The sequence below is a fragment of the Gopherus evgoodei genome, chromosome 9, assembly GCF_007399415.2.
Source record: "Gopherus evgoodei ecotype Sinaloan lineage chromosome 9, rGopEvg1_v1.p, whole genome shotgun sequence".
NCBI lineage: Eukaryota > Metazoa > Chordata > Testudines > Testudinidae > Gopherus > Gopherus evgoodei.
Genome location: NC_044330.1, coordinates 50,901,293 through 50,922,321, shown reverse-complemented (window position 1 = coordinate 50,922,321; position 21,029 = coordinate 50,901,293). Strand labels below are relative to the sequence as shown.

General features: G+C 48.1%; 1 long non-coding RNA gene across 2 annotated transcripts in view; it reads right to left on the bottom strand.

Annotated features, from left to right (window-relative positions):
- LOC115658054 overlaps positions 1-20,818 on the bottom strand; it is a 28,819-nt gene extending 8,001 nt beyond the window's left edge. The window contains exons 1-2 of one of the 2 annotated variants that reach the window (XR_004002136.1): positions 20,741-20,818; positions 645-681 (exon numbers count right to left, since the gene is read on the bottom strand). This is a non-coding gene — a long non-coding RNA (uncharacterized LOC115658054). Of the gene's footprint in view, positions 1-644; positions 682-8,564; positions 8,610-20,740 lie in introns of those variants that run through there. The other variant, XR_004002137.1, reaches the window with a different exon arrangement.
- Between the last annotated feature and the right edge of the window lie 211 nt (positions 20,819-21,029).

Here is a 21,029-nt window from a genome sequence, read left to right as displayed (position 1 = left end):
AGCTCTGTGGAATCCCAGGAATCCTGCATATGATGTGTATGAATTTTGAACTTGGTGGCTATTATAGTTTTCATGCAAAAGTGGTAGAAGTTTCTCAGTTTTCTTAGGGAAGCCAAACTCTAGCTTAGTGTCATCACTGGAATGAACCCCACCTAGTCCTTTCTGCACCTCTTACAGGAGTGGCTCTTTTTCCAAGTTCTCCTACTGCTTTGGCTCTCAGCACAGGAAGACTTTCTAGACAGATTTCCTACATAATTATTTTTATATGGTGACGACCATGAGGAAATCAAATGTAACAGAATAGGACTTGAAAGTACCTTCTTGGAAGAGCAGCTGTGAATGGTGTTCAGACTTCCATAGAGGTCTTGATGGCAGAGGCTGAATTACCACAACCCCTTATTGTAAATGACCCTGCTGCATCTTTAAAAACACTTACTTTGAGGACTGCTCTGATTTGCTGCAACCTCCCCACCCTGTGCTCCCTCAAGGAAGACTTGCCTCTGCTGGGACCCTGCACCATCGCTTTCCAAGCAGAAGCTGGAGTAACTCAGGTCAAATCTACCCCACAGTACTGACAGCAAGTATAAAAGGTGCCATACCATCAGTTCTGAAATGTATTTGTAGCATGGACCTCTATTACTGACCTGCAGTATTAGCTCCTTCTTCTTACTGGCCATTATTCTGCAAGAAGAACAGAAGTCACTAAAACAACAGTACAGAGCAATTGTTGTTTTCAGTTCAGAGCCACCTCACAGCAGCATAATCAATGATCTAGTACAAAAGAGGGAGTCCTCTTTCTACAACTGAAATTCACGTGCTGGCCAGCCCGCTGATGTAGGGAAAGGCTTTTCCATGCCATGCTCACCCCACGGGGTTTCACATTGTTCAACAGTGTCCCTTCCCCACCACTAGGTACTAGTGTTGGCGGGCTTCTCTGGAAGGATTCATATGGCCAGAAGGGACCATTGTGATCACACAACGTGTTTACTAATCCTTTAATTATTCTAATAGCTCATCATGGAACCCTCTCCAATTTATCAACATCCTTCTTGAACTGTGGACACCAGAACCTCTCACAACTCGTACCTGAGATTCCTGTTTATGCATCCAAGTATTGCATTAGCTGTTTTGGCCATAGCATCACACTGGGAGCTCATGTTCAGCTGATTAGCCACCATGACCCCCAAATCTTTTTCAGAGTCACTGTTTCTCAGGAGAGCCCCCATCCTGTCATTTTGGCCTACATTCTTTGTTCCAGACGTGTACATTTAGAGTTAGCCATATTAAAATGCATATTGTTTGCCTGTGCCCAGGTTAAGAAGCAATCCATAGATTCATAGATCCCCAGGCCAGAAGGGACAATTGTGATTATCTAGTCTGGCCTTCAATGGACGAAAGGTCAGAAAACTTCCCCAAAATAATCCCTAAAGCAGATCCACCAAATCATTCCAGTGGTTAAATACTCTCACTGTTGAAAATTTATGTCTTATTTCCAGCCTGAATTTGTCTATCTTAAACTTCCAGCCACTGGATTGTGTTATGGATCACTCTGTATAAGTGACCTGTCCTCTTAATTATTTACCACTCTTCCAATTTTTGTGTTGTCTGAAAACTTTATCCATGACGATTTTATGGTTTTTTTTCAGGACATTGATAAAAATGTTAAATAGCATAAGACCAAGAACCAATCCCAGTGGACCCCATTAGAAACACACCCATTCCATGATTCCCTGTTCATAATCGCATTTTGGGACCTATCCGTTAGCAAGTTTTTAATTCATTAGATGTGTGCCATGTTAATTTTATATCACTCTAGTTTTTTAATCACAATGTTGTATGGTACCAAGTGAATTGCCTTACAGAAGCCTAAGCAGATTACATCAACGCTATCACCTTCACTAACCAAACCTGTAAGCTGATTAAAAAAATACATCTCAGGCCATCTCAGTCAGAATGGTTAAGTCTGTGCCACATGTAGGCTCACAGAGCACTGACACGCTGCTACTCCCCAGGAGCTTCAATATTTCAAGACATGTGCTGTGTCATATTCAAGAATGCACTAAAGCAGCAAATCCAGTCCTCTGACAAAGAACACACACAAAGCCTCCCATATACACCACACACCTACGCAGGCGCAAGGCCAAACAGCCTGCTGACTGCAGAAATGTTTTAGTGCAGTGCTGGTCAGAGGAGTGTTGTCTGCAAAGGATACCTCCTTGCTCCTCGGCCCTGCCCTGTGGGGTATGACTGCCAGAGTGCTAGGAGATGCTTGCATCACTTGGAACCCCTGCTTAAGCTCAGATGAACACAGCAGGGGTGTTAAATGCCAGTGCAAGAGCTTGAAGTCAGCTCAGAAATAAGGCAAAGCTCAAGTGGCACACTGGACTGTTCTTCATGGGCCAGCCTATCAAAGGCTTAGACATCAATTAAACTAGCTTGAACTACAATCAGGCAAGGGAGTATCCATGGGGACAGCCCAGCACTGCACTAGCTGGGGGAGCATGAGCAGGGGACCAAGTGTAGCCACATCAGGGGTGAAAGTAACTTAAAGGACTTACCGGTACTCCAGAGTCCTGCGGAGGGGGAGGGGCCTCAACTGGAAGAGGCATGGCCTCTATCAGAAGAGGTGGGGCCTTTAAATCATGGGGCTTTTAAATCAGGATTTAAAGGGCTCAGGGATTCGGCTGAAGCTAGGAGCCAGGCCCTTTACATTAACCCTGGAGCTACCAGCTGCAGAGGTGGCTGGGAGCCCTGGGGTTTGGGCAGGGGTGAAAGTAATTTACATTTCTTACCCATATGGTCCAATCGCAAGCAACCCACTCACCTCTCCTACGTACTTCATGGATCCCTCCCATTGCATGACATAGATAGAGAAAATAAAGCTACTACTACTACTACCAGAACTGTCTGTAATGAAACTTTACTATTGGAATAAGCCTGAAAAAGTGAAAACTCACTGTCACATTTTTCTCTGTGCCTTCCCTCCTCCTCCTCCAGCCAGGCTGCCGACAACGCTAGGCTCTGTGCTTTCTCCCTGCCTGGCACTCAGCAGCTGCTGCAGAGGCTTCCCTCTAGCTTGCAGCAGGGAGACTGCCTCCTGCATAAGAACAGTTTAAACTCAGTTGTTCCCTGATGGTTCAGCCCCCAGGGTTAAGAGAGCTTTCTGGCATCTTTGTTAATTTCACTCCCAGTTGTGGGGCGTGGGGGGGGGGGGGAAAGCTGTGTGTGACCATGGCAGGGGCAGTTCTTTTCTGCCCCCTCGATGAGGGGATCTCCAATACTACTAAAATACAATAGTAGGGGCCGGTTGCTGGGGTTAGGGCAGTCGGTGGCAGGCTGCAGCTGCACTGTTTGTGACACACACATTCATACATACACATACATACTGTATGTATGTGTATGTGTATGAATGTGTCACAAACAATGCAGCTGCAGCCTGCCACCGACCAGCAGCGACCCCAGCGGGCTGCTGCCTGCAGAGAGCCAGCAGGTGCCGCTGGGCTGGGTCTGCCAAGGAGTAAATAACCAGGGCAAAAACCACAGCCAGCCAGGGAGCCAGGGTGCGGGGGGGAGGAGGAGAGGAAGGGAAAGGCAGAGGTGAATGAAGGCCAACTGGAATAGCCTTCATGAAATTTAGATATTTAGAGAAAGTTTTGTCAATTTCAGCCTCTGCACTCTGCAGGCAGGACAAAACAAAAAGAGATCTGAGATTGCACCTGATGTCCTAAGGACATTTCAGGTGTTTAAATCAATTTAGAAAGAGGGTAGATTGGAATGAAAACTACTATTTCTTTCAAAGGAGGCACAATAATTTTGCTGAATATTCAGTTTTCCCCTCCAATCCCTTTGTGGTTTTGTCTATGGGGGCTATTTGCTTTCCCTGTAAATCTTTAGTTGCTTTAGCAAAATTGCTTTGCCCAAAATAAACCCTAATCATCATGACACATCTTTCCACCATGTTCTCCATGTTTTTTGTGTTGTTTTTTTTAAACAGTAACATTTCAAAGAGGATCTGCAAGCAGTTTGGACATCACAACTATGATCCTCTGCTGGGGAGGGAATGGGATAGATTTGAACTTGGAAATGGTTCCTGATTTTGATTGTGTTTAGGAGATCCCCTCATCCCGGGGGCAGAAAAGAACTGCCCCTGCCATAGTCACACACACCCAACAACAACTGAGAGTGAAATTAACAAGGATGCCAGAAACAGCTCCTAACTCTGGGCACTGAACTGCACAGGGAACAGTTGAGTTTAAACTGTTCTTTTGCAGGCAGCAACAGCAGGCATCTCAGCCAGTCTACTGCAAGCTCGAGCCTAGAGGAAAACCCCTGCTGGGGGGAATGGGGAAGAATGCAGAGTCTTGTCTGCAGCCTGGCTGGAGGAGGGGGAGGGAAGAGACGAGAAACCAATGTGACAGTGAGTTTTCCTCTTCCACCTGCTTTTATTAGCTCAGGATTTAAGCTGTGCAGCCAAATGCTTGTATTTGTTGTGTATATTAGTAGGAGAGATCCCCTCATCCAGACAGGGACTGCCCCTGCCATGGTCATACATACCCTCCCCTCGACCCCTTCCCCCCAGCTACTGTGAGTGAAATTAACAAGGAGGCCAGAAACCTAGCCCTGGGGGCTGAACCATCAGGGAACAGTTGAGTTTAAACTATTCTTATGCAGGGAACACGCTTCTCTCTCCCTCCCTCCCTCAGTCTCCTTTTCTTTCTGGTCCTCCGTACCGGCGCATACCAGCTTACTTTCACCTCTGAGCCACACATACATAGAGTGGGACTCTCCTCCCCCATCAGTGCACAGCTGCACCATGTGAGCAGGCAGGCATGCTGCCTGCCCTACTCTGGGCCATCCATCTTAGTAACTGGCAACCTCCCAATCTGTGCAGAGGGAGTGGCTCTCCACCAGAGATGCTGGAACAGGAGTGGGCCAGGGAACCATGGCCCCATCACTTTTAAAAGTGGGAGGTTGAGTGACCAGGGGGGCCAGCAGAAAGGAGCAAGCAGAGGGCGTGGTCTTGGGGGGGAAGAGTTGGCACAGGAATGGGGCCTTGCAGGAAGAGGCGACGCGAAGGTGGGGGCTCAGGGAGAAGGGGTGGTGTAAGAGCATTGCCTTGGAGGGATAGGTTAACACGGGGCAGGGACACAGTTTGGGCACCAGTGGTCCCCCACTTTTAGGGAGCCTCCACCACTGCTGCTCTCCATTCTCCAGGTACTGCTGCATCCAGCCAACCAGCCAGTGGAGGGGGAGGGTGTCCAGACACCACTAAGTCACCTTCTCTAGGGAGCCCACCAGGACATGCCATCAGAAAGCAACAGCGCTGAGAAACTCTTGCCTCTGAGCCTACATATTGTCTAAAGGATGCAGCTCTTCAAACATGGTTTCCTCCCTGGGCTGTCTGGACTTGTTCTCTCCAAAGACCCCTCATGCCTGCTCCTTCCCACCCTATCTCACAAGGTGCTGGAGATGGTGTAGACCAAAATACTTCTCCAGCAAAGGGAGGAGTGTGGGACAGAAAGAAACACACACACACACCTCCCACTAGCCATGCTTCAATGCCTCTGTGATGCTAGCGGACCAAGTGTCAGCTCATGCCAAGGCCCCAAGGTCTCACTGAACACTGAGAGATGCATAGCTGGAAACCATTTTGGCTCACAGTGGGTTAACATTGTTAGAACAGGTTAGATTTATAAGAATGTGTTTAGTCTTAATTAAATGCTTGTAGGAGACTGCATGTATTATTCTTTCTTATAATGCCTGTACTCCATGTTACAAGGTAATATTTGTTCTGTAACTATAAAATCTGTTCTCTGAAATTGTAAACCCCCACGGTCAGGAGAGACGCATTACCAAGTGTGAAATACTAGGTTACTACAAAAGGTGTCATCTCCTCTCCAACAAAAGAAGGCCCATAGATGCCAGACAAACCATTGTAAAACATCAGTGACAAAAGACTTTGTTGATTGCTTTCTTCCCCTCCTCCTCATCCCCGCCCCTGAAGATGAAATGTGCACAAACACTCATCCCATCAGTTTCAGCTCTGGGAGAAGGGAAAAAAAATCCCTGTCAAGAATAAATGGTTATCCCTATGCTGCTTGGATTTCAGGGAGAGGGCAAGACTTCCAAACATAAGCAAGGGATCCCCAGATGTTTAGCCTAGGTTAGCCCTAAAGGACACAGAGAGCTTGCACATTAGCAGCTTCAATTACTTTTTGGAAGCTAAGACAGTAATTCATTGGTGGGTGCATGTTTACCCACTTTAACCTTGTAAATAACAATCATTTCTTTTTCTTAGTTAATAGATCTTTAACTAGTTTATTATAGGATTGGCTACAAGCATTGTCTTTGGTGGTGAGGTACAACTGATCTGGGATAAGTGACTGGTGCTTTGGGACTGGGAGTAACCTGAATATTCTGGTGATCTGGGGGGTAAGGGGCCATCTATCACAAGGGCAAGTTTGCGTGGGTGGCCAAATAGATCAGAGTGCCCAAGGGGACTGTCTGTGACTCTATGTTAAGGTTGTTATAGTGCTTGAGGAATTCACACGATACTTAATTGGTGAAATCTAAGTATAGCACTCACAACCAGTTTGGGGTTTCTGCCCTGAGACTGGCACTCATCTTCCTGAGCCACTCCAAACAGCTTGACAGCTTTCACTCACAAAGGACCCACGAGAATCCTCTCAAAAATACTAACTGGCCTGCCGGGCATTCTCCATTCCCAACCCAGGATCATCAACACAAATCTTCAGAAATCAAGAGTTAGACCCCAAAACTCACGAGACTAGCACAAAAAAACCCATGAGACTGAAAATCACTCAATTGCTTTGTTTGTTGCCTGTCTACTGATTTTTTTTTTTTATCATGAGGGGCAAGTCGCTTGCCCTCAATTTGTGTGTCCTCATCTCAGGATCAAAATCCAACCGCAATTACATACATACATGCACCCACTTTCCCTTGCACTCCCATCTGCTTCCTGACCCCCACCTTTCCCTGCACTCCCCAATCTGCCTCCTGGCCCCACCATTAGGCCAGGTTTCAGAGCCCGGGCTCCATGTCTATACTGCAATTTTTAGCCCCATAACACAAGCCTGCAAAGGACAACTAGGCTGGTAAAAGCCAGGGTGAGACCATGTGCTTGTGGGCTAGCTACAGGTTTAGGGCTCTGAATCAAAGCTACACAGCACAAAGGCATCCTTCATTACAGGACGGAACCCGTTACTGGTCTGGGTGATCCCCAAACATCACACCTCCCTTCCCAGGAGTCCTTGGTGAGAGGCCTAGAGTTCCCATAGTCCTTTTGGATTACAAATCCCAGCATGCCTTGGTCCTGGGCAGCACCAGAAACAGGCAGATGCTCGGCCTGAGTCCTGCCTTAAAGCCAGAGCTCCCTACCACACATTTGTGAACTGAGTGAGTTCAATGGATAAGTCACTAAGCCAACAAACATGAAATCCCATCATTCCGTATGCAGACTGTAGCCACACTCACAACAGAGCCAGTGACAGGGAACCTTGTGGGTAGGGTTATCAACAGGCCATTGTAATGAACATTCCTTAGTTTAAAAAGAAATGACTCTCCCATACTAAATCAATACAAAACATCTCTTATCCTGTACTTTAACTATGGGGTTGCAAGTTACCCATGGTTCAAAATGTGCAATGCCACTCAAATTTGCCAGAGGGGTAGCTAGGCCAAATTTCTTCAGAGCGATAGCCAGGCCAAATTTGAATGACACTGCAACCCCATGTGTTAGGTCACATCACCACTCAAATTTGCACTCCCTTACCATCTATAGAAATCTGAGTTAGACCAGCAGCTCTTCATGCGTGATGGTAGGTGGCAGGATGGGGGACATGTGGAGAAATGGGGGCCTCTTTGCAGGGGCTGGGAGTCTATGTTCTGCTTGGCTGGGTTGGGGTCTGCTCTAATTAATTTTGGGCCAGCCCCTGTGTGATGCCTCAATGGTTGCCTGGCTGAGGCTTCAGGTTCCATTGGGAGTGGCTCAGCACTGAGCTCAGGATGTAGCGCTTGAGACTCTGAGCCAACAGTGTTGCTCTTAGAGATGGGTGAGGGGCCAGGCCAGGCAGAGGGGGCTGCTGGAGGGCATGCAGGGTCAGAGGTCCATGGGAAGCGGGATTCCCCTGAGCACAAGGCCCTGCCCTCGCACCACCCCTTCTTCCTGAGCCCCCGCCCTCGCTCCTCTCTTCCTCTGTGAGTGGGAGACGTACAAGAAGGGCTCAGTCACAGGGCCCCTTTATTTTCCTCAAGAAGCAGTCAGGCTCCCCTGGCAGAGAGCATCAGGGGGGAGTCACAGGTCATTTGCTTTCAGGACCAGCTGCCTTCTCCTTGGGATGGAGCAGGAGCTTCCAGCCTCACAGGGGTTGGGGAACCGTGAGGAGCAGGTTTCCTCTCCCCGTTTGAAAACGACTCTTCCACTTTAACCTTTCCTGTGTTCACTAGGGCCGCAACAGTGACCAGGGAGCAGAGGGATCTGGGGGGTCTGCCCTGCTAATGAGGGGAACGCTTTCTCCCTCACACATGTAACACTTTCTCCTTACTCCAAGCGCTGATGTCTCCAGCGTTCTCTTGCTGTATAGTTTCTCCCAGGGCAACTCCTCCTGTTCATTGCAGATGTCAGTTATTCCCAGCCATTCTGAGCGTTTCTGTTTCCCATTTTGGACACAAGAGGTTGTTTGGCCAGAGCAGTGATGTACATTACGATATTCCATGTGCAGAAAGCTGCTATAGGCAGAATGCATCACTGCACCAAAGGCACATTATCTCACTGAGGCAGGGAGGGAGATGGTTTGACCAGTTATAGTGAGTCAGTGGCAGAGTTAAGGAGAATCCAGAGGCCCCTCATGCCTGGTCTGGCGGGACTCCACTGCACATTGTGCACCATCCTCTCTCACACATTCCACCCCCATGGCAGACGAGAACTGAGTAATGCATGTGGCCATTCTGGGATCTCTAAAGCATGGCACTTGTCCTGTGGAGCCCAGTGTGGCCTGCAGTCTCTGTCATCACCTAGACATGTGGTGCATGGAAACAGGTCTCAGCCTGTGCTGCTCCCTGAATCAGAGCAGCCTGGCTATGGCACATGCTGGGACTTGTAGCTCAAGTAGAGGGCAGCTGGCCTCTGTTTCCATTCTGGCATGACAGAGGAGTGGGTGCACCAAATTTGAGTGGTGGTGTGACCCAGCAGTTGGAAATGTACGTGCACAACCTGATGTCATGGTATCCGCCATCCAGATCGCCATCCATGAGTGCCAGCGCCAGTTCCAGGACCAGTGCTGGAACTGTTTCAGCCTTGAAACCAAGAACAAGACCCCCTATGAGAGTATAATCTTCAGCAGAGGTAAGGGCCAGAAAGCCTTCCTCCTCCTCCTCTTCCTCCCAGTCTCTTGGGGCAGTGCTTCTCATGGTCATCCTCTCACTACAGCTAAATACAGCACCCAGGCACACTGTGGGTGGCTCTCACACATGCCCAGTGCAGTCCCTTCCATGACTGACCAGGCCAGGGAGCAGCAGTGCAGTGACATGGCTGGGAGCTAGAGAGCCGGGTGGAACCACAGGCTCTGTCTGTGTCCAGCAGCCCCAAAACAGAATCCTCTTTATATTCACTACAGACGAGCCCTGCCTCTTCACCACACACCTGTTTCTCTGCCCATCCTTTTTCTTTCCTAAATCCACTTATGCCCAGTGCCCTGCTATTCCATAGGATCCCAAGCTTCCTTCAGACTCCAGCCTGATTTCTGCATCCCTCACTCAGCCAAAACTCTCATTGGCCACAATGAGGCTTGTCCCAGGAAGTACTTTGCTTCCCTCCAAAATGCAGCCAGCTCTGTGGGACATAGCAACTGTTTGGCAGCAATGCTACACAACGATTTAGGACAGGATGTGAACAGAACATTATTATCCAATAGGAACTGCAGGGAGGGAGGTGGATTTAGGGGGGACCAAATGTAATTCTATACACTGGAAGTGGATGAATACCCCAACTCATCATCTCCAGGTTCAGTTTCTGCAACTCTGTATCTAGGGATGGAGCCACCTGCCTGGAGAAAGCTCCACTGGGTCCAGATGCAGCAGCCTGTCTGCCTTGTTATACAGAGCGGGAACTTGAGATGGTCTGGACCTAAAGAGAAAAAAATGAAGAGACTGTATAGATACAAATGTCAATGGGAAGAAATATACAACTGGGTAAAACCTGTCAACGGTGATTCTGGTAAAGTCTTTTGTACTTTGTGCCAGCGTGGATTCACTATAGGGCATGGTGGCAAAACTGACATGAGGCAGCACGCAGCAATCAACTGGACATAATAAAAGCATACAGGCCAAATGTGGGACAAATATCAGCAAATTCTTTGACTCTTCAAACTCCATGACTGCCAAGGGGATGGCTATGGAACTTATGAACATCTTCACCTGTGTCGGGGTGCCCCAGGAAATCCTGACAGACCAAGGGACAAACTTTATGTCCTAAATGATCAATGATTATGTCTGCCAGTTACTCAAAATCAAGACCTAAAGAACATCTGTATACCACTCCCAAACTGATGGCCTGGTAGAGCATTTTAACTGAACCCTAAAAACAATGCTCTGAAAGTTTGTCCTGACAGATGTCTGGCACTGGGACCAGCTGCTCTTGCCTCTCTTGTTCGCAGTCCAGGAAGTACCCCAGTCTTCCACCAGCTTCTCACCATTTGAGCTTTTATATGTGAGGCAAACCCAGGGAATTTTAGACTTTGTGCGAGAAATGTGGGAAGAGCAACCATCCTGAGCTAACAACCAGGTACAGTATGTTTTAAACCTGAGGGAGAGGCTTGAGGCCCTAGGCTTGTTTGCCAGGGAGAAACTCCTACATACCCAGGATACCCAGGAAGTGGCCTATACTAAATGGGCATGTCTCCAGGAGTTTCAGCCCGGTGACTGGATGCTGCTGTTGTTGCCCAGTTCAGAATCAAAGCTCCTAGCCCGCTGCCACGCACTGTATGAGGCGATCTGACGTGTAGGGCAGGTGAACTATGAAATCAAGCAACCAGATAAACATATGGTACAACAAATCTACCACATGAACCTGTTAAAACCATGGAAAGCCCAGGAAGTCTTACTAATAGTGCCTTACCCACCAGAGCCTGAACTGGGCCCATAGGCCATGAAGGCCTCAACTCCAGGGGTGATCAAGATTGGAAACAATCTTACCCCAGAGCAGAGAGGTCAGGCGCAAAAACTGATCACTGCCTTCTTTTCCATTTTCTCAACCTGACCAGGACAGACTCACCTGATAACCCATCATATTCAGATGAACCATGCATTAAGGTCAGAGAAAACCCCCAGACTCTCCCCTGAAGCTTAGAGAGACTATGAAAGAAGAACTCTCCTTGATGTTAGTGTTGGGGAGTGACCTATGGGGACTTCCATAGGTCAATGTAGTATTGAAGTTCGGTGCCACGGGTTGATGAACTATTTGACCAGCTAGGAAAGGCAGAGTACATCACCACTTTAGACTTAACAAAGGGCTATTGGCAGATCCCTCTCACACTCGAGTTCACGGAAAAAAACGCTTTCTCCACCCCATGCAGGCTTTTTCAGTTCCAGACCAGGCCCTTCGTTTTGCATGGGGCTCCGGCCACAATTCAGTGGCTAATGGACCAAATTCTCTGCCCCCATAGCAGGTATGCAGCTACGTACCTTGACAACGTGGTAATTTATAGTCGCGACTGGCAACACCATTTGAAACAGATGACTTTGAACATCCAGTCCCTCCAGGAGGCCGGCCTGACAGCGAACCCTTGGGAAGAATGAGACCACCTACCTCGGGTACACATTGGAAAAAGGCTTGATCTGACTCTTCGTTAGCAAAGTTCAAGCCCTCCAGCTGTGCCCCACGCCGTCCTCAAAGAAGCATATATGCTGATTCCTGGGACTACCCAGGTATTACTGCCACTTTATCCCAGGATTCTCCTCCATTGTTGCCCCCCTGTCCAATCTCCTCAAGAACAGGAGCCCTAAAAGGATCCATTGGACCAGAGCCTGTGAAGAGGCGTTTCAAACTCTGAAGGCCCAGCTCTCTCATGCACCTATTTTGTACAACCCTGACTTTGCCAAGGAGTTTTTGTTACAAAGAGATGCCTCAGACATGGGCTTAGGAGCTGTTCTATCACAGGGAGTCAGGGGCAACAAACACCCCATCCTATATATTAGCAGGAAGCTATTCCCACAAGAGGAGACCTATTCTGTAATTGAGAAAGAAGCCCTGGCAGTAAAATGGGCCATGGATTCACTCCCTTATTATATTCTGGATACGCACTTCACTCTTGTTACCGACTATGCCCCTGTGTGCTGGCTCTATGCCAAGGACACACATCCCCAAGTCATGAGGTGGTACCTTTCCCTCCAGCCGTTCTCCTTCTGCATCCAGCATCAGGCTGGGAGAGCCCATCTGAACGCAGACTTCTTTTCATGGGATGGTGGAGAGCAGTTGGGGGGGGGCAGGGGGTCATGAGGTGAGGGATGTGTGAAGGAATAGAGAGACTGCAGCCGGGCACTGCAGGGGTTAAGTAACACCTGTGGGTTCAGCTAGCCCTGCCCTGTTATTTCTGCAACCAATGCCAGGCCTGGAGTGGGGAGAAAAGAAGGGAGCCTGGCTCAGTCAGTGGCTGACTGGCGAAGAGGCAGGAGCAGTGTTTTCCTCGGGAATTGAAATTGGGAGGTGGGTATTCAAATTTACAGGTCAGGGGTTCAGGGCCAATGAGGGGTGAGACCGTAAGAGTGAAGGCGGGCTGTATGGGACCATAGTAAAAACTGAAAAATGTTTCATGACCATTTTATTAGATTTAACTCATGTTTTAAAATCATCACACAAATTAAAGTTGGCTACTCAAGCCTCTGTGAAGCACCACATCTACATCCTTCTTGGTTTCTTGTTATAATTTTGCGCAACTCTGTTAATGAACTTCTTAAATGCAGTATGTTCATGTTTGGTGGCTTCTCCTGTGTCTGGTACTTCCATTCCTTCAACTGATATGCTCATTCACATGATCAGGCAGAAGGCGACTTCTATCAGAATATAAAATTCTATTCAATGATGAAAAAGAACCTTCAACTGTAGCTGTTGTGACTGGGAGTAGCAAGAGATGAATTCCTATTTCTTTCATCCCAGGAAACAGAATACAAAGATGGGGTCGAGCCACTAGTGGTCATAAAAAAGAAGTTGAAGTAAAATCTTCATTCATTCATTGTATGATATTCCACTCTGTGTTCAAATTCTCTATTCTGTCCTGAGCACATGGAAGTCCCATTGCTGGTAGTGCCTCACTCCACTCAACTGTCAGTGTTTTATAGGACAGGGATCTGTAAAAGCTATGTAGAGGTTGAGTAGAATCTAGAAGTCGCTGTTGTAGATTTTTACGAATCAAGTCTGTGTACTTTTTCAGTTGTCTTAACAAACACCTCTTGTCTTCTTCACTTAAGGATTCAATATTAATGCCTTCATTAGTCAACTTCTGGACTGAAGTTTTTGCTTCTTCCAGTACTTTTTCAATGGATGACTCTCTGATTGATCCAAATGTAGCTTCTATTGCTGAACAAAGATTTACTACTGTTGTAGCAGATGCCTGGACAGCATTGTTTAATGACCCAAGTGGTTTCAACAGCAGACTTACAAGAGAGAGAATGGTATTCTCTGAATGTAGTAGCAAAAGTAATCCACCAGCCTCACTACTTAGATCCATATCATCTGGTAGATACTTTCCAAAGTCAGTAATAACAGCTGCAGCAATTTTAAGACAACAGCCAAGGATTGCTCATGAGAAAGCCAGAGGATTTTCCCAGATTGGACTAATTTGAACTTCAGTCTCAGTGTATTTTCTATATTTTCCAAGATAGTCAGTCTTTTGGACTCTTGCTGAAAAACGAATATAATTAAGACATTGAATTTATAGCTTTTAAAATGTCTTTTGAAGAATCTGCACCTTGTACTAGTGCTAGTTGGAGTAGATGGCCTCTGTAGTATGTATAGGAGAGATTAGGGTTACATTTTTCTCTGAGCAAAGCTTGTACTCCACCATGTCTTCCAGAGCAGCTCCATCACATGCACAAGCAGCCATCTGTTTGGGGTCCAGCTGAAAAGCATTTAACTCTTCTAAGATGTGGGTTGTCACAGATGTAGCCAATATGTCTTCTATAACTTGAGCATCTAGAAATGCATCTACTGGCCTACCACTTACATCAAGATAACGTACACAGTGACTTAATACTTAATACCCATTTGCATCAGTGCATTCATCAGCCATGTATGCAAATGTTTTGAATATGGTGAGAGAGTTCTTCACTTTTTCAACTGTTGTGGCTTTCACTGTTGCACCACATGCTTCCAGCCAGTCAGTTGAGTTTCTTTCAGACAGACAGTGAGCATTTGCTGGTCTTGTTCAGAACCAGTGTTCAACTTCAGGATGAACAAGTGACAATGTACTTAACATTGGCCTCCAGTTTGTAGTGTGTGGTATCTCTTGCTCAAATAGGAAGTATGATACCACAGCCATGTTTGTTCGCATGAACTGTGTTGTGTCTCCAGCATTCTTAACAGCCTCATTAACATTCACCGGTGTTGTCCTTGGTCAGTGGAGACTCAGAGTTCAGATGTGCTTTCATATGAGTTCACCTCCCAGGTGGGGGCAAGAAGGCACCTTGCTTGTTCCTCCCGCTGCTCACTGTTTGCTCTGGTCACTGTTGTTCGTTGTGTCACCATTCACTCCATCGCTCTGTTGCCAATGGCCCTGTGCCATCACCTTCTGCTGTCACCTGCTACTGTGACCTCTGTGAGTTGGTCTTTTGAGGTTCCACCCAGCTCTCAGTGATTTCACTTGAGCTCTTAGCAGGGGGAACTTTGTTGCTAGTGCAGACTGGGCCATCTCTTCCACAGAAACACTGTCCCACAGCAGGTTTAAGCACTTAGACTTGATTATCAGTGATTTCAGCTGTAGTGGTTGTAACTGTGCACCCCATAAGGCTTTATAAAAATATGCTTATAAATGTATATATAACACAACTAGAATATGTTTTATGCTACATAGGCCATGCAACAAATCTTAGTAAAGGTTATGATCTATTAAATCTATTCATCCTATTTGTATGCATGCATCATTTTTGTATTCGAAGTTAATAATATTGTCTGTGTACTGGCTTAATTTTTAAGTAGCCTTTGTAAAGCATTTGGTCAGCTTCTTAAGAAAGAAATGTGCAAATTAAGTGCCCAATCAAGAAGTACTTCAGGAACAATGAATCTTGGAAGGCTCCAATCCACGCAAGAGTCTATATGATAACGTTCAGGTAGCAGGTAAGCAATGGCTGCTGCCTGTAAAAACTGAGTCATGCATGGACATATAACTTGCCCATGTGACTCCAAAACTCCATCTTGGAGATGGACTTTGCATAGGAGAGAGGAGGGGGTCGCCACCCACAAGAGAAAATCTACTTAAACTGCTGAGACACCCTTCCATTTGGTCTTCAGCTAGCTCAAGAGATAGCCTCTCCACCTCTAAGGATACCTAAAAAAAAAAAAAACCTAAAAACAAAGAACAGTAACTACAGAGGGTGTAAGTAATTGCTGGACCCAGACTAGAAAAAAACTAGTCTGTAAAAAAAAAAAAAGGCTTACTACAATTCCTCTAAGGGTGAGATTTTTATCTGTACTCAGTTTTCTTACTGTATTAAACTCAGACTTGCATGTTTTATTTTATTTTACTTGGTAATTTACTTTGTTCTGTCTGTTACTACTTAAAACCACTTAAATCCTACTTTCTGTATTTAATAAAATAACTTTTTACTTTTTAATTAACGCAGAGTATGTATTAATACTTGGGGGAGGGGAGGACAAATAGCTGTGCATATCTCTCTATCGGTGTTATAGAGAGCAAACGGTTTATAAGTTTACTCTGTATAAGCTTTATGCGGGGTAAAACAAACTTATTTGGCATTTCAACCCCATTGAAAGTTGGGCATCTGAGTGTTAAAAACAAAACCACTTCTTAAGTGGCTTTCAGTTAAGTTTGCAGCTTTGGGGCAAGTGGTTCAAATCCTGGGTCTGTGTTGAAGCAAACTGGCATGTCTGGCTCAACAAAACAGGGTGCTAAAGTCCCAAGCAGGCAGGAAAAGCAGGGACAGAAATAGTCTTGGCATATCAGTTGGCATTTCCCAAGGGAGTTTCTGTAATCCAACCTGTCACACGGGTCACTTAACAAAACAAAAGACTATCTATGAAGCCTAATCAGCTCTGCCTTTAAACAGTGGAGACGGGTACCCTTTCTCTTGATGCCCTCAATCAGCACAGGCTAAGTACAGTTCTACTGCCATTTACTCATAGAATAAGAACAACAACATTTAATTTCCCTCCCTCCCGCATTCAAGTGATTTGTAACCCAACCCCAGCCAAAATCTATCACTTAGGCAACACAGCTTTGTTTGCTGGATACCTAGGTAGATGGTGTGAATGTAAATACGATCTGATCCTGAAGCCTTTCCCCCCAGCAGGACTGGCTCTAGGTTTTTTGTTGCCCTGAGCAAAAAACATTTTTGGCTGCCCCCACCCCAGCCCTGGGCTCCCCCCTCCTCTCCCTGTACTCCCCTGCTGCCCCAGCCCTGGGCTCCCCCCAACCTGCACTTTCCTGCTGTCCCAGCCCTAGGTCACTGGTAACTTGCTCCCAGGGCGGGTCATTCAGCAGGAATTTTGGATGTGCACAGAACAAAGACAGGATTGGTTCCCGTTTGGTTACAGAACTGCAGTAAAGTGAAACAATTTTCAGCATGTGTGCTTGGAGGATATCTGGATGCATATTATAAAACTGTCCTATATAAATGAGGAAAAGTTGAGCTGCCTTTATTATTCTTTTGTACCACTCTTTGTTTCTATGGGAAATTTGCCAATGCAATATCACTGTCTTCATTTTAAACAAAAAAAAAACTAAAAAAACCAACAAAAAAAGGCAATGGCTGTTGAAAATAGCTATTCCAGTTCTAAAAACCACTGGGAAGCATTTCTTGCTCAATTTTATCCTACTTTTTCTACAGCAAGTTTCAGTGGATCAGTATATTTGATTTGGGAGAAATGAAGTAACAGCTGCTCAAATTGAGCTTGAGCACTCTTGAATTTTGAGAGTGTTCAAATCTGGAAGGCAGGTGCTAGATTCCCTTTCTGAATATTAGCTATATCTGGAAAGGAAAAGTCAATTTCTGCTTCCCTGGCTCAGAAGCGGAAATCCTCCTAAGTGCACAGTACTGTATCTAAAGCCGCCCAGGTCCAGAGCCTCCCCTCCCTGACTTTTCATTTTAAATTCTAGTGGGATCCACATACCTCCCTTGCTAGGCTTCAGATAGAGAGGGGCACTGTCCATTTAGTCCACCCAATTCCTTCTTTAGGGGCTGCAAGGTGAGGTCACACCAGTATCCCTAATCCAATCTAGGGAAGTCTTCTGAAGGAGATACCTGGGGCAAAGCCTTCTACTCCATGGGCACACTTGTTCCCCATTCACAGTGCCACCCCTTTCTACTCACAGCAAGCTGCAGCATGGCTCAGCTACCTCACTCCCTAGCCCTCCCTTGCCTGTTGATAGCGGCCAAGGAATTGCTGGGAAATGTAGTTCTTTCCCTGCTCCAGGGCTGGTTCTATAGGCAGGGAGCTAGGCAAGGAACTACAGCTCCCAGGGTTCCGTGGGTTCTCAGCTCCCATGCTGGATCCCCAGCTGCTCCGTGGCTCCGCTTCTGTAGGATTGTGAGAGGGGAGGAAGTGAGTTTAAAAAAAAAAAGAAAGAAAGAAAAGGATGGCTGGAATGCCGCCCCTGCAAATGTGCTGCCTCAAGCACCCGCTCGTTGTGCTGGTGCTTAGAGTCGGCCCTGCCCCCCAGTCCACAGCTCATCACTAGCTGTCAGGGAGAGCTCATTTACACCTTGCTTACAAATCATCATTTGAAATTATTAGGTTGGCCAACATCAATGAAATGAATGCACTGACATTGTTATAAAAACAAAAGCTGTATAAGGAAGCTAGTCTATGTTCATACTTTTCAAATCTATTATACTTTTTCAGATACACATATTTTGTCATACACTTTATATGCTTTTAAAGTATGCATTGTTTCAATTTCCATTCAAATGTCCAATCACTAAATTGGCAACACTGCATGTAACTAGTTCACAAAACTGGGGAAGGGGGATGTTAGTGAAATTCAGGGGGGGTGTAGGGAAATCTCTGGGCAAGAGCTCTCTGTATACCTGTGTGAAGGTACAGACCAGCAACCTGCCTGTCAACGCACCCACTAGAGGCAAGGAAATCTTCCCCTGCCAAGGGGAACCTACAGATAAACCCCAACTGTGGGGCAACTAGACTAGTCCCCTTACAGCCCCACAACCAATGATCTAGCTACTAGGCTCCTTGGCCACTGAGGACCCTATCAATTAATATAATTAATGCAAATCAACATGAGTTATAAAAAATAGAATCTGTCAAATTAACTTGCTATCTTTTTTTATGAGATTACAAGTCTGGTTGATAAAAATAATAGTGTTGATGTAGTACACTTAGATGTCTGTAAGGTGTTTGACTTGATACTTCATGACATTTTGATTAAAAAACTAGAACTATATAAAATTAACATGACCAATTAAATAGATTAAAAGCTGACTGATAGTTCTCAAAATGTAATTGTAAAGGGATAATCATCATCAAATGGGAGAGTTTCTAGTGGAGTCCAACAGATCAGTGCAGATTGTGTGACCTTATCCTGAGGGATCACCCCACCTATGATGGAACCCTGAATGACTTGTTTTACATTGGGGCAGCACTTGTCCCACTCATCCAGCCACTAAGGTCTCATTGAATTGACCTGAGCTGGTGTTGGTGCAGAGTGCAATCAGCAGGGGAGTGGAGAGGTCATAGGTGTGACTGTCTGGGTGGGAAGGAAGGAAAGGCTCCTGCTTGTCACTTTTTGTTAGTTCTTAACAAAGTGGGGCAGGGGGCAGCGAGGGCACAGGGCCCCCATCCTAATGCAGGGGGGGTTTAGGATACAGGTCTCCTCATGCTATCTAATGCAGTGGTGGGGAGCACAGAGCAGCCCACATCCTAGCTAACACAGCGTGGGGTGTGGGTGTGTGACAAGGCCTTGGGAAGGCCAGGGGGCATCGTGACTGGGGGGGCTAGGGGTGGCAGCGAGGACTGGGGACCATGAAAGGAGAGAGGACCAGGACTTCTAGGGGTGGGGGACTCTAGAGAGCAGGAGGGGCTGGGGTACTGGGGCTAAGGGAGGTTGAGGGGGCCCAGGCGGTCCAGATACCTGGGCTAGTTGGGAGGGGGGACTTAAGGGAGTGGAGGGAGCTGGGCATACCAGGGCTGGGGGCCAGATTACTGGAGACTATAAGGGCAGAAGGGCTGGGGTACCAGGGCCAAGGTGGCTCTAGGGGGCAGGGGTCAGGCCAGGGATATGGGAGCTGAGGGCTCTAGGGGGTGTGGGGGTGTCGGTTATCAGTGGGGTCTAGGGGATGGGGTACCAGGCTGGAGGTACTAGGGGGCAAGGAGCTGGGTCTGGGGGGTTCTAGGGAGCAGGCAGCCAGGTTACCAGAGGGCTCTAGGGGGTGGGGGGACTGGGTCTGAGGGGCTCTAGGAGATGGGGGGGTTACTAGGGACTGGGGGACCTGGGGTGGGGGGCTCATCTGGGAATACCAGGGAGGGGAACTCTAGGGGGCAGGGGACCAGGGGTACCTGATGTGTGGGGGATCTAGAGGATGGGGGGGGCTGGGTCACTGGGGGGTGGGGAGCCAAGCCAGAAATACCAGGAAGGCGGGCAATAAGGGGCAGGGTTATTAGGGAGCTCTAGGGGGCAGGGGACCAGGGGTACCTGGTGTGGGGGGGCTGGGTCACTAGGGGGTGGGGAGCCAAACCAGGAGTACCAGGAAGGGGGGCAATAAGAGGCAGGGTTACCAGGGAGCTCTAGGGGGTGGAGGACCGAGCCAGGGGCTGGAGGTGGGTTACCAGGGGGCTAGGGGATGGGGTGGGGCTCTAGGAAGCAGGGGGGACCAGGTTACCAGGGGACTCTAGGGGGCAGGGGGTTAAGCCAGGGATATCTCGGAGGAGGCCTCTAGGGAATGTGAGGAGGGCTCTGGGGGTTAGGGGCAGGTTACCAGGAGTTTCTAACTTCTAGGTGGGAGGGGATATCTGGGGTTGGGTGCTCTAGGGAGCGAGTTACCAGGGGACTCGGGGGGGCGGGGGTACCTCGGGTAGGGGGGCTCCAGGGGGCAGGGTGGCCGGGTTTCCAGGAAACGGGGGAGAGGGGGGCGGGACTGAGCCAAGGATACCAGAGAGGGAGGCTCTAGGGGTGGGAGGACCGGGTGAACAGAGGGCTCTAGGGGGCGGGGGGGCCGCGGCACCTGGAGCGGGGGTGGGGCTCTAGTGGACATGGGACAAGGTTACGAGGGGACGGGGGTACCTGGTGTGGGGGGGCTCTAGTGGCCGGGGGACCGGGTTACCAGGGGACGGGGGAGCCGAGCCGAGGATACGGGGGAGGGGGGGCTTTAGGGGCGGGGCAGGCGGGTTACGAGGGAGCTCTAGGGGGCGGAGGGTACCTGAGGTGCGGGGGGGCGTGGGCCGAGCCGGGATACTGGACGGGATCTCTAGGGGCGGCCCTACCCCAGCTCCTCGGAACCGAACAAGGGACCCAGCTCCCGCCCCCTCCCCCGCCGGTACCTGCGGCAGCACAACCCGCGGGGCTTCTGACACCGCGTTTCCCGGCAACGGTCTCCCCGGTGACCGAACCAATGCACCAGTGACTCAGGAAACCCGCCCCCTCCCATAGCACAGACCCACTCCACGTCCCACCCCCACCAACTTCTACATAACCCCCCAGCGTAACACCTCATACACACACACCCCCACGCCCCACCCACCCCACCCCCAATCTCGCCTACATACACTTATTACCCCCACACCACATACCTCCAACCCCACATGCCTCCTGCCCCATACACCCCCACAC